This window comes from Cherax quadricarinatus, chromosome 78, assembly GCF_038502225.1.
Source record: "Cherax quadricarinatus isolate ZL_2023a chromosome 78, ASM3850222v1, whole genome shotgun sequence".
NCBI lineage: Eukaryota > Metazoa > Arthropoda > Malacostraca > Decapoda > Parastacidae > Cherax > Cherax quadricarinatus.
In genome coordinates this window covers 20504183-20527833 of record NC_091369.1, presented here as the reverse complement: position 1 = coordinate 20527833, position 23651 = coordinate 20504183, and the positions used below count along the sequence as shown (strand labels likewise).

General features: G+C 45.4%; 1 protein-coding gene across 1 annotated transcript in view; it reads right to left on the bottom strand.

Annotated features, from left to right (window-relative positions):
* Positions 1-1547: 1547 nt before the first annotated feature.
* LOC138855026 (uncharacterized) overlaps positions 1548-23651 on the bottom strand; it is a 139491-nt gene continuing 117387 nt past the window's right edge. The window contains exon 2 of the transcript XR_011394198.1: positions 1548-2514. The gene's annotated coding sequence lies outside the window, so the exon portion shown is untranslated. The remainder of the gene's footprint in view (positions 2515-23651) is intronic.

Sequence of the window (23651 nt, the reverse complement as noted above, 5' to 3'; positions counted from 1 at the left end):
GTCTCTCTTTGTTTGTTGATCAATTGATTTGCCATTACTAGCAACTTTATTTTGAATATTGACTTTTAAACATATCACTGGAGAGTCGGTCTACTACATTGCTCCATAATTCATCTTCTTATGTGATGTAGTTCATTGTAGTGTTAGGGAGAGTTTTGCTACAGTATAGTATGGAGAGTCCGTCTACTACATTGTACCATAATCCACGTTATTATGTGATGTAGTTCATTGTAGTGTTAGGGAGAGTTTTGCTACAGTATAGTATGGAGAGTCGGTCTACTACATTGTTCCATAATCCACGTTATTATGTGATGTAGTTCATTGTAGTGTTAGGGAGAGTTTTGCTACAGTATAGTATGGAGAGTCCGTCTACTACACTGCTCCATAATTCATCTTCTTATGTGATACAGTTCAGTATTTGTGAGGTTCTTTCTTATTTTATTATTATTTTTAAATAATACCAGATAAAGGTAAATTTTTAGTCTTGTTCGAGATTACCTGCTCTATGAAAATATATTAATAATATACCGGTAAATTGTACCATTTAACTCTGACCAGTGAGATAACTTGTTTTAGTCCCTTTAAATGTTAATTAATGCAAGTGGCCTCTAAAACAATGTACTCTCTTGATTCTATTTACAGTCTTTATACAGATCAGGGGCCCCTCACCAGCGTCAAAGAACCTCCCTCGAGGGGTGTGTAAAGCTTTATACAGATCAGGGGCCCCTCACCAGCGTTAAGGAACCTCCCTCGAGGGGTGTGTAAAGCTTTATACAGATAAGGGGCCTCTCACCAGCGTTAAGGAACCTCCCTCGAGGGGTGTGTAAAGCTTCATGCAGATCAGGGGCCCCTCACCAGCGTCAAGGAACCTCCCTCGAGGGGTGTGTAAAGCTTTATACAGATCAGGGGCCCCTCACCAGCGTCAAGGAACCTCCCTCGATGGGTGTGTAAAGCTTTATACAGATCAGGGGCCCCTCACCAGCGTCAAGGAACCTCCCTCGAGGGGTGTGTAAAGCTTTATACAGATCAGGGGCCCCTCACCAGCGTCAAGGAACCTCTCTCGAGGGGTGTGTAAAGCTTTATACAGATCAGGGGCCCCTCACCAGCGTCAAGAAACCTCCCTCGAGGGGTGTGTAAAGCTTCATGCAGATCAGGGGCCCCTCACCAGCGTCAAGGAACCTCCCTCGAGGGGTGTGTAAAGCTTTATACAGATCAGGGGCCCCTCACCAGCGTCAAGGAACCTCCCTCGAGGGGTGTGTAAAGCTTTATACAGATCAGGGGCCCCTCACCAGCGTCAAGGAACCTCCCTCGAACATTAAAATGGTATAAAATACCGACAGGTTGTTAGGTAAGACACATATGCAACAGTTAGGTATCTTTATTATGAAACGTTTCGCCTACACAGTAGGCTTCTTCAGTCAAGTACAGAAAAGTTGATAGAAGCAGAAGATACTTGAAGACGATGTAATCAGTCCATCACCCTTAAAGTTTTGAGGTGGTCAGTCCCTCAGTCTGGAGAAGAGCATTGTTCCATAGTATGAAACAATATCATATTGTTTCATACTATGGAACAATGCTCTTCTCCAGACTGAGGGACTGACCACCTCAAAACTTTAAGGGTGATGGACTGATTACATCGTCTTCAAGTATCTTCTGCTTCTATCAACTTTTCTGTACTTGACTGAAGAAGCCTACTGTGTAGGCGAAACGTTTCATAATAAAGATACCTAACTGTTGCATATGTGTCTTACCTAAGAACCTCCCTCGAGGGGTGTGTAAAGCTTTATACAGATCAGGGGCCCCTCACCAGCGTCAAGGAACCTCCCTCGAGGGGTGTGTAAAGCTTTAAGTATATTCAGGTATGCACAGATACAGTTACATTTCTACGTTAGTTTCGGTCTTATGTCTTGTAGACTATGAAAGGATGCTGCTAAAGCACAACCCATTTAGTAACAATTATGTTTACCTAAGCACCTCACTTGTTTCCCTGTTTATCACTAATCATTGTATCCTACAAGTGTTACTTTGTATGAGTGAGAATTATGCTACAGAGTTGATTTCTGTTCTTTTAGTATCCTAAGCAGTTTCCACCCATGAACTTCAAACTTAAATGAATGGATCAGTCTGTTGTTTTAGCCATTTATTTACATTTCATTAATGTGATGTTAACACTAAAACTAATCAAAAAAGGCTAAAAATGTTATAATGCAATAAATATAAACATCGAATTACAAAAGTTGTGTTATCCCACATTTTTATTCTATAGAACTAAATAGCATTAGCAATATTATCACGGAAAAGTCATACCATAAACTTTAACAAATTGTCAATTATAAAACAAATAAATATTGATTATTTAACAACTAATTTTAACCTCCAGTAAGAATACAGTTGCATATTTAATAATTATGCTGTAATATTCGCCTCCTTGTGAGCAGCCGGGGGGGACATGTGCCTGGAACTCCCCACCATCTTCACCTGTTTGACTTGTGTCAGTGCGCCATGGCAGCGGGCCTGTGGAGGGGTGTCATTGAAGCTTGTAAAGAGAAGCCTTTTTTATTTCATCTCAGTGATATAAAAAGAGCTATGTCAGATACACAACCATCCTTGCATACTGTTAAGTTAGTTCATTAGGGTTTGAATATGTTGTCGAGTGATGCACTGCACCTGGCGTCATTTAACACTAATCCCCCCTCCCCCACCGTTCATCAACCTTGTCAGGACAATACTGACGTTAAAATTCTAACTCGTGAAGATTTAATGAAGGATCAGTTTGTTGATCAGTCTCCAGAAAGACTGAGAGATATTGCAGTTACTGAGAGTGAAGCCAAGGTTCTTAATAATTGTTGCTATTATAGTAACTGTGTACTGATGGAGGGAACTACATGTAAGTTAACAGCTAACAGTCAAGCATCCTGTAGTTTTGTAAAGTAAAAGGACACAAGTGCAACTAATGTGACATTTATTGTGGCAACGTTTCGCTCTCCAGGAGCTTTATCAAGCCATTACGTGAAGCTGCCATTGTTTTGTTTAATTGTATTTGAAACAGCGAACAGTGCTGATTCTCGGCACTTGCGTCTGCAGAATGGCTTGATAAAGCTCCTGGAGAGCGAAACGTTGCCACAATAAATGTCACATTAGTTGCACTTGTGTCCTTTTACTTTACATATTGTCGGTAATTCTACCAACTTTATTACATCCTGTAGTTTTACCAGTAGCATTTCGTGAACAAGCTATTGACTTTGCTCACAATAGTCCCATGGGAGGCTATTTGGGTGTCAAGACACTAGGTTCGCTGGTGAAACATTTCACTTGGCCTATACTGTAGAAAACTGTGGCTGATCCTATGCGACGTTGTCACTATGTCAAGTATTGGGTAAGCCAGTGCACACACCTCCACCTGCTCCTGCTATTCCTATCACCGTTATTATTATTATTATAAAAAAAAGAAGCGCTAAAGCATGAAGGCTACACAGTGCTGCAGGGCAGGAAGAAAGTGAGAGTATCAGGTAGCAAAAGGGACAGGGATGATTAGTAGGTTACGGAGAACAGCGGGGCAGTGGATAGTGAAAAGGTAGAGGGTAACAAGATATTGAGGTAGAAAGGGCTGAGGGGAGTGCAAAAGGTATCATCATCAGAGTTTGTGGAGTAAATCAGTAGTTGTCAAGAAGTCAATGAGAGAGTCAGGATTAAAGGAGGGTCCATCAATAACAAAAAAGGCACAATACCGTGACTGGAACGATACACAAATAACCCGCACATAAAAGAGAGAAGCTTACGACGACGTTTCGGTCTGACTTAGACCATTTACAAAGTCACACTAACCAGAAGTGGAGCAGGACGGCTATATATCGGCAGGAGGAGGTGGAGGTAGTAGTAGTACAAGAATGGCATCCCCATCGTAGACGTTTCGCCATCCAGCCAACCATTGGATGGCGAAACGTCCACAACAAAGACACCCAGACGCCGCACATGTGTCTTAATTTCATCAGTAGTAGTAGTAGTAGAAGAAGAGGTAGTAGTAGTGGTAGTGGTAGAAGTGGGGAATAATGAGGAAGAGCCAGTCAAATACAAAGGAAGGGGAGCACTGCAAGAGAGCTAGGTGCCCACAGAGGGAAAGCAAGCGCACAGAGGTGCGTGAAAGGGGAAGTGGTGAAATAAATGAAGAAGAAACAGAAACACGAGACAGAAGAGAGAAAGACAGCCCAGAGGAGAAAAAGGAAAGAGGAAAGGGGAAGAAGGAGAAGAAGAAAAAGAAAAAGTGAAAATGAGGAGACAGGTTAAGTCACGGGTGTTCTGAAGTTTGGAGCATTTTACAATGTAGTGGGAGAGGAGGGCATCAAGAGAACATTTAACAAGAAACTAAGGACTCTCTCCGACCTCTGTCCTCCTGACTTTGACCTTGTTCAACGGTTTCATGTCATCTGTCCCTCACTTCCCTATTTCTATGGCCTTCCCAAAACTCATAAGCCTGATATTCCTCTTCGTCCTATCATATCCTCGAGAGGTTCTGTCTCTTATTCTCTTGTTTCTTGGCTGGCAAAAACCCTCACTCCTTTTCTTAGTACTTTTTCTCCTACCCACCTCCGTCACTCTCAAGACTTCATTGAACGGGTTCGCTCTCTCCCAACCTGTAAGATGCTTAGTCTTGACGTTGAGTCCCTCTTCACCAATGTCCCTCTTGATGATGTCCTTGATTTCCTTAGAGAGAAGGCCCATGAAGGGTTTCTAAATCTCCCTATACCTACTGATGTCTTTCTTGATCTTATCCGCCTCTGTGTGGACTCTAACTCCTTTTCCTTCCAAGGGAAATATTATTTTCAAACCTTCGGTGTCGCTATGGGCTCTCCTCTCTCTCCTGTCCCTGCTAATCTTTACATGGAATACTTCGAGACTGTTCTTCTTTCTACCCTCGATGTGCAACCTTCACTCTGGCTCTGCTATGTGGATGACATCTTTACTCTGTGGCCTCATGACTCCAGTCTCTTCCAACCTTTTCTTGAAGCTGTTAATAATCTTGCCCCTTCCATTAAGTTTAAAGCTGAATGGGAATCTAATTCCTTGCTTCCTTTCCTTGATGTCCATGTCCACCACTCAGATACAGGCTTTTCCTTTTCCGTTTACCGAAAACCTATGCACAGTGGCATGTACATGCACTACTTTTCCTCTCATGCTTCCCTTGTCAAGAAAAGTTTTATTATTTCTCTCTTTATCCGTGCCCTCTGCATTTGTGATCCTCAGTTCCTTCCAGCAGAAATTTCCACTCTTCATAATTCGTTTTCCCGTCTTGGCCTCTCACTCGCTAAACGTAATTTCTTCTCTCACAAACTCTCTACTCCTGGGAACTCTTCTATCCTCTGCCTTCGCTACATTTCCGGTCTTTCTAATCTCAACAATTCTCTCCATCCTTTAGACATCAAGCTTACCTTCCGCCAGACTAACACTCTTCGCAATAATCTCGTTCATACCTCTCCTCCCTCTACAGATGTTCCTGGTGTCTACTCTATTTCTTGCTCCTCCTGTCCTCTTCAATACTTAGGAGAAACTAGTCGATCTCTTTCTGACAGACTTAGGGAGCACAAAAATAGTGTTAGGCTTGCCGACACTAACAATGCTCTTTTCTGTCACGTCAGAGATCATAGCCATCCTATTGACTGGTCTTCTGCTAAAACTGTCTTCCCTACTTCCAACTTGAACAGTCGCCGTCTAGTTGAATCCTATCTAATACACAACTTTCCTTGTATGAATCTGAGCCCTGGCTTCATCTCTGTAGATGCCTTCCTCTCCCACTACATTGTAAAATGCTCCGAACTTCAGAACACCCGTGACTTAACCTGGCTCCTCATTTTTTCTTTTTCTTTTTCTTTTTCTTCTTCTCCCTCTTCCCCTTTCCTCTTTCCTTTTTCTCCTCTGGGTTGCCTTTCTCTCTTCTGTCTCGTGTTTCTGTTCCTACTTCAATAATTTCACCACTTCCCCTTTCATGCACCTCTTTGCGCTTGCTCTCCCTCTGTGGGCACCTAGCTCTCTTGCAGTGCTCCCCTTCCTTTGTATTTGACTGGCTCGTCCTCATTATTCCCCACTTCTACCACTACCACTGCTACTACCTTTCCTACTACTATTACTACTACTACTACTGATGAAATTAAGACACATGTGCAGCGTCTGGGTGTCTTTGTTGTGGACGTTTCGCCATCCAGTGGCTGGCTGGATGGCGAAACGTCTATGAAGGGGATGTCTGGGTGTTGTGCATGTGTCTTAATTTCATCTTGTCGGTATTATATACAATTCTTGTACTACTACTACTACTACCTCCTCCTCTTCCTTCCTAAATATAGCCGTCCTGCTCCACTTCTGGTTAGTGTGACTATGTAAATGGTCCAAGTCGGACCGAAACGTCGTCGTAAGCTTCTCTCTTTTACGTGTGGATTATCTGTGCATAGGGTCCATCAGCAAGAAGGGAACGTAAAGAGAGAGTAGTAGAGCGGAGATGACGTTGGAGGTAAATTCTGCGTGCTCATTGATAGAGCGAGTAGTCTAGCAGAATGTGGCTAACCGATACTGGAGCCTCTCCACTTCTCACAGAGAGGAACAGAGTGCCTCTCCATGAGATACCCATGAGTAAGACGAGTGTGGCCAATGCAATAACAGGAGAGAGTAATCTCCCAACCTCGACACTGATGACAAGAAGACGGCCAGTAACCTGTACTTGGCTTAAATGACTGAAGTTTGTTACTGAACAGATTAAACCAACGTTGTTGCCAACGAGTGTGAAGGTGGGTAGCTATTACAGCAAAATTGTCTGTAAATGGAACACCTCTATATGAAACTGGTAGGTCATGTACTGCTGACCGCGCAACAGTGTCTGCCTGTTCATTACCCTGTACGTTAACATGACCAGGGACCCAACAAAAAACAATATCTTCATGCTTTCCAGAAATATGGCGTAGCCAAAGTTGCATATGGAGAACTAGGGGGTGAGGTGTATCAAATTTTCGTATAGCCTGTTAAACACTAAGGGAGTCTGAGACAACCACAAATGATGACACAGGCATAGACGCAATGCGGATAAGTGCTGCAAGAAGGGCATACAATTCAGCTGTAAAAATGCTAGCCGAGGATAGTAAATGTCCTCGCACAACACTGTCAGGAAACGCTGCCACGAATCCGGCGACATCAGAAGACTTAGAGCCATCTGTGAACACTGCGATGGCATGAGAATGAAAGCAGATGTGGTCAAGAAAAAGAGAGCAGGAAGCTACCGTAGGCAGTTGGGCTTTCGTGCAAGGGAGTGAGAAAGAACAGACTCGAACAGATGGAACTTTCCAGGGGGGCAGGGAAAAGTGAGATGCTACATGAAAATAGAAAGGTGGTAACAGAAGGGATGACAAAAGCGAATGTAGGCAAAGAGAAAAGGGATGGAGCAAACATGAGCGATGAAAAAATAATGTCTACTTACATCGGTGACTACTCTATATATGGAAGGATTGCAGAGATCAAGAGAGCGAACATAGTAGCGAAGGCAATAGGCATCACGGCGATCGGACAAGGATGGAATATTCACCTCAGCATAAGGGCTCTCAACAGGGGAAGAGCGAAAAGTGCCAAGGCATGAACGTAATCCCTGGTGATGGATGGGATTAAGGCTAGAGAGAGTAGCAGGAGAGGCCGCTGAATTGATCTGGTCACCATAATCGAGTTTCGATAAAATGAGGGCTGAATGTAGACGGAGAGTTCGACGATCAGCTCCCATTGAAAGATGAGCAAGAGTTTTAAGAAGGTTCAACCGGCTGTGGCAAGTTACTTTCAGAGAGGGTATGTGAGGTTTCCAGGATAACCTACAGTCAAGGAGAAGGCCTTGAAACCTGACCGTATCACATTCAGGGATACATGAGCCTCAGAGGTCGACCGCATGCTGGAGAGAAAATGTGATGAAGTGACAGTCTGCGCCTGCACAAGCAATAGCGAAATCATCAACAAAGTTATGACCAAATATTGGATGGAAGAAGAGAGGCCAAATCATTTACAGCAAGGAGAAAAAGTGTTGTGCTCAGAACACATCCCTGGGGGACACCTTCAGCTTGGACAAAGTCCAGGGAGAGCATATTATTAACCCAAACATAGGAGTGTCTGTTAGTTAAGAAGTTCTTAAGGAAGGATGGTATATTGCCTCAGAGGCCTAAGGAGTGGGCTTGGGCCAAAATATTATAAATCCAAGTTGTGTCATAAGCCTTTTATGATCAAAAAATATGACAATAACTGAGTGGTTATTTGCAAATGCATTACGAACATACATATCCAAAGCGTAGTGAGGGGTCTATGGTAGAACGGCCCTTACAAAAGCCATATTGACTAGTGGAGAGACTGCTATGTGTCTCTAGATATCACATTAAACATCGATTTACTAGATGTTCCATCACTTTGCAAACTGCACTAGTAAGAGCAATGGGAAGATAGTGGGAGGCATCATGTCCCGTAGTACCCGGTTTGCGGAAAGAGAGAACAATGGCAGATTTCCACAGCTTGGGAAGAACTTGTGATCAAATAAGATTAAAGAGTTGTTAGAGGACTGTACGGGCTGACTGATGTAAATGTTGTAACATCCGAATATGAATGCCATCAGGCCCAGCTGCCGATGACCGGCAAGCCCAGAGTGTTGCCTCCAGTTCCATAAGTGTAAAAGGCACATTATAAGATTCTTCTTTGAAAGAAGAAAAGACTTTGAGGAAAGAAACGAGGGGCATAGATGGAGCCCCTTCAGAAATACTGACCAGACGAATGCCAATTTCAATGGAAACATCAAGAGGGTTTGCTCTATCAACACCAGGAACCTGCAGAACAGGAGCCGGGTCAGGAGAGTATTTACCACTAAGTTTCTGTACTTTTTCCCAGACTGCACTCATATAGGAAGCCGAGGTGATGTGGAAACATAATCTCGCCAGCAAGTCCGTTTAGCGTCAGGGATGACACGGCGAGCAACCGCTTGCTTCTGCTTAAAATCAAGAAGTCTCTCTTTGGTTCTATTGCACATGTACCTGCCCCACACAGTGCATTTCAAATGTACTGCCCGTGCACAAGCAGGAGACTACCATGGCACACACTTCTGAAAATGCCTCCCTGAGGTTTGGGGTATAGAATGAGAAGCTGCGGTTAAAACTAACGCCAAGAAGAGGTGTAAGAAGGAACCTCACTAAAAGCAGTTAGTTGTGAGTAAAGGTACCAATTTGCTCGATCAAATTGCCAGTGACGGCTACGGAGAGGTGGTGAATATAAAGGAGAAGTAAGAATGATTGGAAAATGGTCACTGTCATGTAACAGACCAGGCGAAGTCTAGTGCAGTGGAGGAAGAGCAGACCGAGAGATCGATGCAAAAGAGAGTATGAGTACAAGGATCAAAATGGGTGGGAGTACCCGTATTTAAAACATGGAGAGGGTGAGAAGCGAGAAAAGCCTCCAACTGAATGCCACGTGAGTCACAATGAGACCCCCCTAGAGGAGATGATGGGCATTAAATTCGCCAAGTAACAGAAGTGGTGGTGGTTAGGATGAAACAAGAAAGGCAAAATCTGGGATACATAATGCCCAAGAAGGAGAGAGATACAAAGAACAAATGTAAACCACTTATTCAAAAGGATATGGGCTGCAGTGTAATGCAGCGAGGTATGAACAAATAGTTGATGGTATGGAATATCATTGTGTAGGAGAAGGGCACTCTCATTGAAGGTCCCATCAGAAAAATTATTCGAAAAATACAATAAATTATAGCCTGAGATGGGTTGGAAAACAACTGAGTGTAATTTTGGTTCTTGTAAACAAACACCAACAGGGGAAAACCGGGAAAGCAACATCTGATACTCACCCTGATTACCCCTGAGGTCTCGGATATTCCACTGTAAATAGGCCATCATTGGCAACGAGGAAAATACCACGAATCCGCAGGTAAGGGCACCTACGAAGTAGAGGGGTTAGAAAAGTCTACGTGCGGTGGCATCAGAAAATGTTCAAGCAGTGAAGGAACAGAGTGTTGTGAAGAAAGGAGTTGTGGAGATGGAGGAGAGGGAAGAGAAGGAACAGGAGGTGGATCAGTTTGCTCCTATTGATGCCAAGGTTCGTGCTATCTCTGCATTTCCAGTGCCAAAATATAGGAAGAAAGTACATTTGTTTTTGGGCATGGCAGGATTTAATCACAGACTCTGTTCAAACTTTTCTCAACATTCACTGCCTGGATGTGGTGGACTGCAGATGTCCTTTGCCCCCTTCTACTGTACACCTAAGTGAGTTACCCAGAGACAAAGTGGCGCTAGGTGAGAGGTGTCGAGTAAACACAGTAAGAATTAGGCTGATGCATGCAGCAATAATGCCTATGTCAGCCCAGCAGTTATACGTGAGGCATATGGAATACAGGACGAAGAATTATATTAAGTGGCACTGAATGGAGCATATAGACCGTTTGTGAAAGTGCTAACTGCTCCAGTGTATGAGTCGTTGGTGGATCGATTCCAAAATGTCTGTGTTGACGTGACATCGGCGGTGACCTGGAGTTTACCTGGAGAGAGTTCCGGGGGTCAACGCCCCCGCGGCCCGGTCTGTGACCAGGCCTCCTGGTGGATCAGAGCCTGATCAACCAGGCTGTTGCTGCTGGCTGCACGCAAACCAACGTACGAGCCACAGCCCGGCTGATCAGGAACTGACTTTAGGTGCTTGTCCAGTGCCAGCTTGAAGACTGCCAGGGGTCTGTTGGTAATCCCCCTTATGTGTGCTAGGAGGCAGTTGAACAGTCTCGGGCCCCTGACACTTATTGTATGGTCTCTTAACGTGCTAGTGACACCCCTGCTTTTCATTGGGGGAATGGTGCATCGTCTGCCAAGTCTTTTGCTTTCGTAGTGAGTGATTTTCGTGTGCAAGTTCGGTACTAGTCCCTCTAGGATTTTCCAGGTGTATATAATCATGTATCTCTCCCTCCTGCGTTCCAGGGAATACAGGTTTAGGAACCTCAAGTGCTCCCAATAATTGAGGTGTTTTATCTCCGTTATGCGTGCCGTGAAAGTTCTCTGTACATTTTCTAGGTCGGCAATTTCACCTGCCTTGAAAGGTGCTGTTAGTGTGCAGCAATATTCCAGCCTAGATAGAACAAGTGACCTGAAGAGTGTCATCATGGGCTTGGCCAAGCTGACAGATGTTTCGTGTCATTACACATGGGCCAAACTTTGCAACGTGCCATTTGAAGCAGACAAAGTGGACATCCGACGTGTATTCGACAAATATGGGACTGTTCATATGGCCAACTAGGAAATGGGTGACAGGGGCCTATGCAGGACTACCGAAAGGCACCTTTATGATTAAAATGACATTGAGACATCCTATACCCTCATATGTCTACCTTAAGGAATTTAAAACAAAAGTAATGGTGGTGTATACCAGGCAGAGGCATATGTGCTGCCTGTGCAGAGCATATGAACATATGGCAGCAGAGTGTGGAAAGCAGGAATGGGCTCCTCCAGCAAGAATAGGAACACTTGCTAATGAGCGTGAGGTGCCTGATGAAGACTTAAGACAACGTGGAGGGCATGGTCGTAAAAGAAATGAGGAGGTGAAGGTTACACCCATGGACATGGCGGACGGCTTGGATCCCCAAGCGTTACCCAGCCCAACATCACTACCAACGATGAGTGAAGAGGTGCAAGTGTGCACCGAGGTGACGGCAATAGATGCAGAGATGGCGACGGTGTTGAAGGCTATGTTACAGCCTAACAAGGAGGAGGTTCACACAGGGCAGGTGACTGGGGATAAGGTGGAGGAAGTAGTCCGTGAGAGGAGGGAGGACCTTGTGGTGCATGCGATGGCCTGTGCAGATGCCACAGAAGAACGTGGAGTGGCATACAGGATGGTGGAGGTGGAAGTAAATTGTGCAGCCTCTCAGGAAAGTGCCATGGAGGAGGAGGTAGTAACAAGGAAAAGGGTGGGGCATCAGATTTGGACGGGTTTGTGATGCCGGCGCAAATGACAGGAAAAAAGACAAGGGGACATGAGAAACGAGGTTACCCTCAGGGAGGGCAACACCAGCAGGTGGTAGAGGAAGGGAGAGGGAGGAAGGAATGTGGTGAGAGTGGGAAAGGTAGTGGCCAGGGAACTGGTCAGAATGGGATGAGTTGTGAGAGGCGGCAGGGTGTGTAACTATAAATATAAATGGGTTGTGTGAAGGAGTGAAACGTGAGTGGTTCAGAATGTTTTTGACCAGATATAACGTGGATGTAGCATTTGTACAGGAACACTACTTTAAGCTTGGTCGTGAATTAGTGGTGTCTGGGCATCAGGCATTTGTGTTGCTGTCTGATCGGTTGGAAGGGGGAGTTGGGGTGTTGATCACATAGGTGAGCCCATTTGTTTTGCATAGGAGTAAGAGAGGGGGAGTCACGTGTGTATAAGGTTGGTGGATGGGTGGGAGAGGGGCCTTCATATGTGTATATGTCCCAGCTGAAAGTGATATGAAAGTGAAGATGGATTTTGTGCATGAAGAACTTGTGTACTTCCTACACATGTTACTGTACATGGCGATTGTGGGGGGGATAGAATTGCATTATCAACAGGGCAGATATGGAATCCAGGGGGGTGGGGTATTTTTCTACAGTCTTAGGGGCTTTTTAGGGATATTCAGTTAAGGGATGCATTTGGGGGAGGGCTATGGGAGGTGGCACATACTTTTGTAGGGAGGGGATTTGCAGCACAGTTGGACAGAATATTTCTATCGCAGAGGGTAATGGTCGAGCCTTTTAAGACCATTCAGATGGCGTATTCTGATCATATGGCAGTAATGGTGGAGGTGGGGTGGGCGGCGTTGATGCATAGGCATAGAAAACTGAATAGGAGGGTTCTGGGGGATGAGGAGGGATGGAAAGATTTTGCAGTGTCATGAGAACAGCAGAGGGGAGGACTGTGAAGGATGTGGTGGAATGTGTGGCAAAAGCAAGGATCCATCAGTTTTATGTGAGAGTGGGTAAACAAATTAATGAATTGTGGTTTTCCTTAGCCAAATACTTAGAAGACAGATAACAGGGATGTTATGTTGGAGGAGGGGCAGTGGTAGGGAATAAGGGAGTAGCAGGTGGAGCATTTTGCAGCAGTTTGGGAGTAGGCGGGGATGAAGGAGGTTCTATGGGGAGACAGGCTGTCGGCTTTTGTGCTGCAAGGCCAGAAGCTGCGACAGCAAGCAACTGCACTCCTGGGCTTAGAAGTCACATCTTAGGTGGGAAGATTTCAGGAGGGTCACGTATTAAGGGACACAAAAGGGATGAGTGCATATGCCGATATATGGTATGAGGGGCATTGGAAAAGTTTTGGGGTTAAAGGGGAGGATCTAATGAGAGTGTGTGGGTACGAGCCGTGTAAACTGGGGAGGAGTGATCGAGAGATGCTGGGGGAGGTGGTCATTGAAGATTAGGAGACATGGAGAGTGCTCATTGAAATGAGTAAGGGAAAGGTACCCAGGATTGACGGATTACTGTGTGAATATGTGTAACATTGGGGGCAGCTATGGGGATTTTTAATTTAGTTTATGAATACGATGAAAGAAGATAAGATGGGAGACATGCAGGCAATGGCGATGGTGGTGTTGCCCCAAAGGGGAAGAAGCAGAGTACACCTAGGGATTACCGAGCCATTTCTTTGCTCTTTGATGATTATAAGTTTCTTGTGAAAGTTCTTGGGAACAGGACGCCGGACGCCGACAATTTCGGGCGCTTTGGAAAAAAAATATCAAAAACTTATAGAAAATTTGTTATTCATATATAAAAATAGCTTAACTCTTTGGCAACACAATGGTACAAGAATCAATGTTCTATGACGTTTCTACAAGAAATTATAGTCATTTATATCAGGTATGATGACGGCGATTTGGGTAGCGAGTCTGCTCACAGCCCATATATTTTTTTTAATTTTTTCCTTGTTTTTTATCGCTTTTTCTTGCATTATTCTTTATAATATAATAATTGACTATTTGGCATCATATCAGAGTAGGTGGAACTTATCAATAGACTTCTAGCCAATCAGGAAGCACCTGGGACCACCTTCAGTATTCCCACTCCAGATGTGGAAATTTATTTGGTCCAAATAGTTCCACAGCTCAGATCCAGCATGGTCGTCTGGTTGTCTGAGCCGAGTGGCCCTTAAACCCTCCCAAACAAGGCATTCTCTGGTTGGCGGATGTTGGTAAGCTTATTTAATTTATAGATTTACTCTTCAGGGAAGGAGTAGGTAGTTTTACTGGTAGTACACTAATATTAGGTTTACTAAGACATCTGTAGATAATGATAGAGTAGACCTAAGACCTTAACATAGGTAGTAATAGGCCGATAATGTAGGCAAACACTAGGATAAGTTAGCTAGGGAGAACTGGCAGCCCTAGCTTGAATGGCGGGGTGCAGGTCACAAAGACAGAATAGCGTTCTTCTTACGATAGACACCGACTGGACAAGACGTGCCGTGAACAGCAGGCGGCGCCCCCACGTGTCTTCACATCTGAGACCTGGGGAAATCTGGTAGAGGCACCTCGATGTACCGTAGATGATCTCCTCCATGAGCCCATACAGTAAGACGAGATATTCACCTTTTCCCGTAGGTTCTGGCCAGTGTCTTAGGAGATTGTGGGTTGAGTTAACTGAGGATCGGCGTGCTACAGAGAGAGCATGCCCAGTAAGTACCAGTGTGTCAGAGCCGTCTGAAGCTAGTGTCTGAGTCTGCATAGTTATACTAGGGGATACATACCCTCTTGGATATAGGAATTTCTGAGGTGCAGGCAGGACACTAATTACGATTGAATATTGCAGGAATTAATGCTCCCGGTTGTACGTGGTTTCCAAGGGGAAGTCCAAAGGGGCTAAAGCTAGGCTTAGGAAGTTGAAGATCAGGATATATGCTGCAACACCAAGTAAGTTAGTCCTTTATACGTGTATGCAGGCGAGGTTTCTTGCAATAACAATCATTTGTGAAAATCTGTTCTATAAGCCACTTGTGAGGCTGAGGTACCCACCTCAGAGCTCGGTGTCAACAGAGTTTGCCAGGGTAGGCGACTCACTTGGAGGCAGTCCACACAAATTTTCACAAAAGTGGTCCTTCGAACCGGATGTGGAATAGCTAGGTTAAGCTATCATAGCTAGTCCACAGTTAGGAACCAGTTTTACAGAGTTAGGTTAAGCTATCATAGCTAGGCCACAGTTAAGAACCAGTTTTACAGAGTTAGGTTAAGCTATCATAGCTATGCCACAGTTAGGAACCAGTTTAAAAAAGTTAGGTTAAGTTAGCACACCTAGGTCAAAGTTACACAGAGGCTAGGCCAAGCTGACTATACACAGAAGTTGTTATTTGCAGTAATTTACAGGCAGGCCAGGTAGGCTAGAGAAGCTTGTGAATTTAATTATTTACAGTGATTACAAGTAATCCAGAGTAGGAGACTTGTGTGTTAATTACTTACAGTGGATTTGCAAGGTAGCCACAGTTATGCTAGGCTTGTGCAATATTTACAAAAGGTTATAGTAGCTAGGACAGATTTAACCTAGTTATTATTTACAGGGAGTTATAAAGCCAGGTTTTAGTTATAGCACACTAGCTAGGTTAGGATTTACCTTATCCAACCATCCACGCTAGACAGAGTAAGCTGGGCACAGTTAGGCCAAGCTGGTTACATACATTATTTATTTACTGTTTCACAAGTTGAATTGTTGAATTAACTTGTGTTAACCAAGTGATTTTAATTTGTATACTGCACTTTTATTGTGATTTTCATCATCGTTGATTCATGTTAATGTGGGATTTGTGAATTATACCTGAGACTAGGTTAAGTCCTGTAATTATTTGCTGGCATTGTACAGTTAAGTGCTAGATTAAGCTTTCACATCGATACACATTTTTGATTGGGATTTGAGAGCTAACAGTGTACATTTTTGATTCAGAGTAGAGTCAATATAATAAAGGGAATTGTTAAGCTTGTTGAGAAGCCTTGAGACTCGTTCATTCTCACCTAATACCGTTTGTGCTGTGGGGTGGGCTAATTGAAATACAAATTAGCACCGTGATCTTAACTAAACCGCAACTATGGTAGGTGAAGATGCAGTACCAGCTGTCCCAGCTCTAAGTCAATTGAAGTGGTCTATGGGAGCCTATAAGGGGCGACTGAGCAAAGCATGTGAGGAGTGTCGTATGGTCAGGCAAGATCAGGACGTAGACTGGGAGGAACTAGAGAGTTGCCTGAAACCTTTGGAGCAAACACTGGAGGCCTTTGAGAGATCATTTATCCTTTATGAGACAGAGGCCTATACTACAGGTGAGTCTGAATATACAGTCGAAGTAGCACGGACAGACTATGACGAACGAAGGGCAGAGTGTAAAGCAGAGATGAGACTCTGCAGGCAGTTAATAAAGACTTTGAAGGCTGGTACAGCAGGGGCAGCAAATGTTTCAAGGAACACGAACAACAGCACGCCTGTTAATGTGTTGCCCAGATTGCCCCAGTTGAATTTACCAACGTTTGACGGAACCTTAACAGAGTACATTGCTTTCTGGGATCAGTTTAGAGCCCAGATAGATGACAGAAATGATTTGTCAGATGCCGTCAAGTTGCAGTATTTGCGGTCGCAGCTCAAGGGTAAAGCCTTAGATCTGGTCCGGCACTACCCGATTACTGACACTAATTACCAACATGCCAAAGACCAATTAGAAGACATGTTTGGCAACACTGAGGAGATAAAGGTAGCTATACTTTATCGGTTGTTGGATCTAGAGGCTTGCCGACATGACCGTCAAAGTCTAAAGAAGTTCCGTATTGAGATTATGAGCTTGACCAATAGTTTCAGAGATTTGCATGATGAGAATGATTCAAAATGGGTCCTTAGCCAGGTGATTCAGAGGAAACTGGCTAGCACGACAGTGCATGAGTTACACTTAAAATATCGGACGAATAGGTTCACGATAAACCAAATTATTGAAGGGCTAGGGGATCTCATATCTCACCTGAGCATAGGTCAGGGGGACAAATTACCCACCATGGAGAAGTCGGTCGACTTCCCCAGACATTCGAGAGATAGACCTAAACCACCTCCCACTAAAGTAGGCACGTATTATGCCCAGGGCGAGCCCTCCACCCACAGGGCCAAGGGAGAAGCCACTAAAGCGGCCAGTATGAGATGGTGCGTGTTTTGTGATGAAGAACACGCTAGTTCAGGGTGTTCAAGCTTCACCACCTATAACCAAAGGGTTCAACGGCTAAGAGAGTTGAGACTTTGTTTCAAGTGTTGTGGAGAACATTTTGCCAGGGACTGTAACACCATGCTCAGGGAGTGTCGGGCCTGCCGGAAGGGAAAGCACCACAGTGCACTGTGTCCTAATGATGCCGGATTAGCACAAGTTAAGGAGAGCAAACCGCAAGAAAGGGCGGAGAGCAAGAACAAGTCAAAAGTAGCGATGAGTGTGGTGAGTACGGCACCGAGAATTTGTTCTGGTGAGCAGTTTCAAGGCTCGGTGGCCTTGCCCACCATAATGGCGGTGGTCGCGGACGGGAAGAAGTCTGAAACAACCCGTTTGTTCTTCGACAGTGGGGCACAGAGATCCTTCATAGCGGAGAGTCTAGCAACTAGGTTGAAGCTGGAGACAGTTGGTAAAGTTGACATGAAGGTGGAAGGGTTTGGTGGGGAAGTCCCACGCAGGTCTTATCCAGTAGTCAATGTGACGGTCAGGTTAGCCGGGCATCGACGGGAAATTTCAGCCTTAATGGTGAAGAGGCTGCCCAATATCATTACCACTAGGGGACTGGCTGCAGCAGTCAAACGTTTGAGGGAGTTGGGTGTGAAGCTAGCGGAACCAGACATTGCTACAGACAATGTTAGTAATGTAGGCATCTTGGTAGGAGGGGATTACCTAGACGAGTTCATGTCTACGAGAAGGGTTATCAAGGAGGGTGTGGGCCTGTACAGGACTCCAGCGGGGTACATCGTAGGAGGCAGAGTACCAGCTCACTTCCCTGCGACCCCGGGAAAGGAGGGCTCTGGTATTACAGCGACTGAGGCTGTACTGGTGATGCGGATTGGTGTGCACGAAGGCCTGTCAGAGGCGCAAGTTGGCATATCCGACAGTGAGCCGGTCCATAAACTATGGGACCTGGATGTAGTAGGGATTAAAGGTGACCAGCCGCCCCCCGAACACGAAGAGACGTATCGAGATTACTTGAACCATGTGCAGTTCAGGGACGGACAGTATTGGGTGTGACTCCCATGGAAACCGGGCCACCCAATGCTGCCCACTAATTTCAAGAGGGCACGTGGTCAGTTGAATTCATTGGTGAACAGCCTGACCAAGAAGGGTCTGGTGGGGAAATATGATGATATTATTAAGGAACAGCTGGCCCTTGGGTTCATCGAGAAAATGCCCAATGCCAGCCCTGGGGAAAACACCCATTATCTTCCACACATGGCAGTCACCAAGGAGTCGGTAACCACTCCCATCAGAGTAGTCTTCAACTGCAGCTCGCAGGCGAGTCCCCGAGAGCCATCGTTGAACGACTGTCTGCTCACAGGGCTCTCCCTGACGCAGAAATTAGCAGATGTGTTGTTGAGATTCAGGACGGAACAGTACGCCTATGCGGCAGACATTAGCAAAGCCTTCCTACGTATTGGGTTGCAGCCACAGGATAGGGACTACATAAGGTTCTTGTGGTTGGCTAACAGGGAGGCGCCCAAGCAAGGGTATGATACCTATAGATTCAGGGCAGTGTTGTTTGGTGCCACTAGTTCACCATTCCTATTACAGGCTACCATAGACTACCACCTTGTGAACTGTAATAGCCCACTTAAAGAATTACTGAAGACCCTATTTTATGTAGACAACATGCAGGGTACCACCTCAGATGAAAGGCTGTTGATGGACATTTACCGAGAGTCTAATCAGGAGATGCTCTCGGCTAACATGCCATTGAGAGAATGGGTGACAAACAATCCAATGTTGCTGGGCATGGTGGAACGTGACTATACTGGCTACTCCGTGCCTGAGGTAACATCGGTGTTGGGACTGGAGTGGGAAATCAAGGAAGACAGACAGGCTAAAGAGGAAGCCTGATGGGGAAGGGAAGCTGACCAGGAGGTCTTTGCTGAGCAAAGTGCAGACTGCCTTCGATCCTTTGGGTTTGTTGACACCCATCACCATTCGAGGGAGGATGCTAGTGCAACAGACCTGGGAGCTGAACCTAGGATGGGACGATCCACTGCCAGAAACAGTCTGCCAGGAGTGGGATCTGGTTAACAAAGACCTAGCGGAATTGCACGAGTTCACATTCCCCAGGTCCATCGGGTGCACCGGGCGGGATTATGACTTGCATGTCTTCTGTGATGCCTCCTCCAGGGCCTATGGGGCAGTAGCGTATTTGGTGGCCGGGGACCAAGTCAATCTGGTCACCAGTCGTGCGCGGGTGACACCCCTGAAGGATTGCTCGATCCCAAAGCTAGAGCTCACGGCGATGTTGCTGGGAGCAAGACTGGGTAAGTACGTAGAGGAGGTGTTGAGTAATCTGAGGGTGAGACACACCTATGTATGGACAGACTCGGAGGTGGCCTTACAGTGGGTCCAGAATGACAGGTCTAAGCTCCCCTATGTCAGGAATCGGGTAAAGGAGATACGGGAACTACAGTCAACATCAACAATTCTGTATGTGCCTACAGATCAAAACCCAGCCGACCTGATAAGCCGAGGGGTGACACACAGAAAGTTGAGTAAAAGCGAGCTTTGGTTCAAAGGCCCAGACTGGTTACCGGCAAGGGATTGCTGGCCGGAGCAGAAATTCGTGGAGACAATCAGCAGCATAGTACATTTTGCGGGGGAACACGACACTGAATTATTTGACCCCAGGCGCTACTCCTCGTGGAGAAAACTTATAGGAGTCACGGAAATGGTATTTCGATTCGTGAGGAAGCTGCATGACAAGGTAAGCCAAGGTCGACAGTTGTCTCTAGTGGATCCCAGAGAATATTGGATAAGGCAGTACCAAAGGGGGAGGTTTCCAGGAGTGCTGGAAGTACTTGCGACCCGGCAGCAGGTTATGGCATCAGGATGCGTGTCCAATGATGACGACTCAGGGAACAGCAAATTGGTTCACTCATTGGGATTGTTCCTAGATCATGCAGGGCTAATAAGATGCAGGGGAAGAATACAAAACTCTGAGCTCAGCTATGGGGCCAAACATCCCGTGCTACTGGGAAAGGAGGGATGGGCGACAGAGCTATTGATACAAGATGCCCATCAGAGGAACTTACATGGGGGTTTGGAGATACCCTCACCTGCCTACGTCAGAATTACTGGGTATTGAAGGGTCGAGCTGCCGTCAAAAGGGTGCTAAAGAGTTGCACGGTCTGCCGGCGGTACGATGGGAGGACCCTACCGTACCCAGGTCCACCACCGCTGCCTCAGGAGCGGGTACATAGTGACAGGCCCTTTGAGACTGTAGGAATAGACTATACTGGGGCTATCACATTGAAGAACCCAGGAGACGTTAAGGAGGGCCCTCAGAAAGTATATGTCTGCCTGTTTACTTGTGCCACTACTCGAGCGGTGCATTTGGAGTTGGCAGAAGATATGACAACAGAGACTTTCGTGAAGTTGTTCAGGAGGTTTACTGCCAGATTCTCGTGCCCGTGATTGATTATCTCGGACAATGGCACAAGCTTTAGGGCGGCCGATAAAGTTTTCAGGAATCTTAGGGACAACGGAGAAGTACGAGAACACCTGAAGAGAATAGAGTGCGAGTGGAGGTTCATAGCTCGCAGGGCACCCTGGCAAGGGGGATTCTATGAACGCATGGTGGACACAGTCAAAAGGTGCATTCGGAAGGTCTTGCACGGCAGGAGGGTGAGCTGTGATGAACTGAGGACAGTGTTAGTTGAGATAGAGGCAAGAGTTAATAACAGGCCTCTGACCTACGTACAAAATGGGATTGACGAGCAAGAAGCTCTCACCCCCAATCACATGCTGTTTGGAAGAAGGATTGAGCCCTTCCCCACAATATTGAGTCAGTCTTCCAAGGAGCTGGATTATTATGGGCCAGATGGTCCCCCCATCAATGAAGAACTGCACAGAAGTCACAACAGACTGGTGAACATCCTGGACAAATGGAACCAGGTGTGGCACAGGGATTACTTGACAACCTTGCGGGAACATTTCTATGGTGCTGACCCCGAGGCAAATAAGATGATGCTAAGTGAAGGGGACCTGGTGCTAGTAGAATCCGAGGCGCCCAGGGCATATTGGCCTCTTGGCCTGGTAGTGTCAACCCACCCAGACAAGGCTGGGTGGTTGAGAATGGTGAAAGTGAGAATGAACGGTGTCGAGACTATAAGACCCATCAACAGGCTTTTGCCTCTTGAGGTCCACACGGTGTGACCGGGACATGAGAAATCAGACCAGAGGTTGAGCGAGCTGAGCGGCCGGACGACCCGTCGAACGGCGCTCAAGTGCAGGGCCCACTGGGGGGACCTGCGAGAGGCAGACTTGATCTAGACTTAGTGCCTACCTTTGCCGGCGGGAGGATGTGGAAATTTATTTGGTCCAAATAGTTCCACAGCTCAGATCCAGCATGGCCGTCTGGTCGTCTGAGCCGAGCGGCCCTTAAACCTTCCCAAACAAGGCATTCTCTGGTTGGCGGTTGTTGGTAAGCTTATAAAATTTATAGATTTACTCTTCAGGGAAGGAGTAGGTAGTTTTACTGGTAGTACACTAATATTAGGTTTACTAAGGCATCTGTAGATAATGATAGAGTAGACCTAAGACCTTAACATAGGTAGTAATAGGCCGATAATGTAGGCAAACACTAGGATAAGTTAGCTAGGGAGAACTGGCAGCCCTAGCTTGAATGGCGGGGCGCAGGTCACAAAGACAGAATAGCGTTCTTCTTACGATAGACACCGACTGGACAAGACGTGCCGTGAACAGCAGGCGGCGCCCCCACGTGTCTTCACATCTGAGACCTGGGGAAATCTGGTAGAGGCACCTCGATGTACCGTAGATGATCTCCTCCATCAGCCCATACAGTAAGACAAGATATTCACCTTTTCCCGTAGGTTCTGGCCAGTGTCTTAGGAGATTGTGTGTTGAGTTAACTGAGGGCTCGGCGTGCTACAGAGAGAGCATGCCCAGTAAGTACCAGTGTCTCAGAGCCGTCTGAAGCTAGTGTCTGAGTCTGCATAGTTATACTAGGGGATACATACCCTCTTGGATATAGGAATTTCTGAGGTGCAGGCAGGACACTAATTACGATTGAATATTGCAGGAATTAATGCTCCTGGTTGCACGTGGTTTCCAAGGGGAAGTCCAAAGGGGCTAAAGCTAGGCTTAGGAAGTTGAAGATCAGGATATATGCTGCAACACCAAGTAAGTTAGTCCTTTATACGTGCATGCAGGCGAGGTTTCTTGCAATAACAATCATTTGTTAAAATCTGTTCTATAAGCCACTTGTGAGGCTGAGGTACCCACCTCAGAGCTCGGTGTCAACAGAGTTTGCCAGGGTAGGCGACTCACTTGGAGGCAGTCCACACATATTTTCACACCAGAGATAGCCAGGTGATATCACTTCATTATTACTCTTATATCAGCTTATATATCAAATCTACGGCTAATTTATCTATCAGAATTTATCTAATATGATATAGTAAACACTCTAAATAACATACAACCATGTTTATATAAATGAGTTACTCCTCTTTTCCATGTCGCTATTCTTTGGTATGTGAGTGATAGAAAACAGTGTTTTGAAGAGGATAACTGCACTAGAACATCAGTTTACTAAGAAATGCACCGAAACAAACGCGATTTTCGAGAATTTTTTTTTTTTTCGAGACGGCGGGCTGGCCGGCGTTCCAGGCCTATATTTCGGAAGTAAGTTATTCACTTATTTCGCTTTACATTGCCATTATTAATGATTGTATTGAAATGATTTTCACAGACAATATAAAACAAAGTGTGTTTGACTATGAAAATGTAGTTTTTTTTTGGAATATCAAATATTTTTTATTTTGTAGGGGTAAAAGGCAGATATTTTGGCGAATGCCAAAAGTCTATCAAATGTATTTTTTTTTACCATGATAATAAGAGATATTAGATGAAATGGCTATTTTAAAAAGTCGTGTTAGACGTATTTTAACAGTCGGGATTGCCGGAAGTGCCACTCGTAGTGCCAATTTGCCAGAAATGCTGCCATAAATCAAAAGTCAGTAAATATTTTTTTCTCTGTTGTTTGTTGGCCAAACATACTAAAACTTTGTAACATTCTTCTACATATGCACCTCTAAAAGTACACCAAAAATAAAAGAAATCAGTTGAAAAATAAAACAGCGTGCGAAATTGACGGCGTCCGGCCTTAGGACGAGTATATATAGGCAGGTGGTGGTGTTAGTAGTAGTAGTAGTAGTAGTAGTAGTAGTAGTAGTAGTAGTAGTAGTAGTAGTAGTAGTAGTGGTAGTGGTAGTAGAAGTGGGGAATTAAGGAGGATGAGGAGCCAGTCAAATACAAAGAAAGGGGAGCACTGCAAGGGAGCTAGGTGCCCACAGAGGGAGAGCAAGTGCAAGGAAGGGTAGCCAAGACGGGAAAAAAATTAATTATGAAGAGTGGAAATTTCTGCTGGAAGGAAC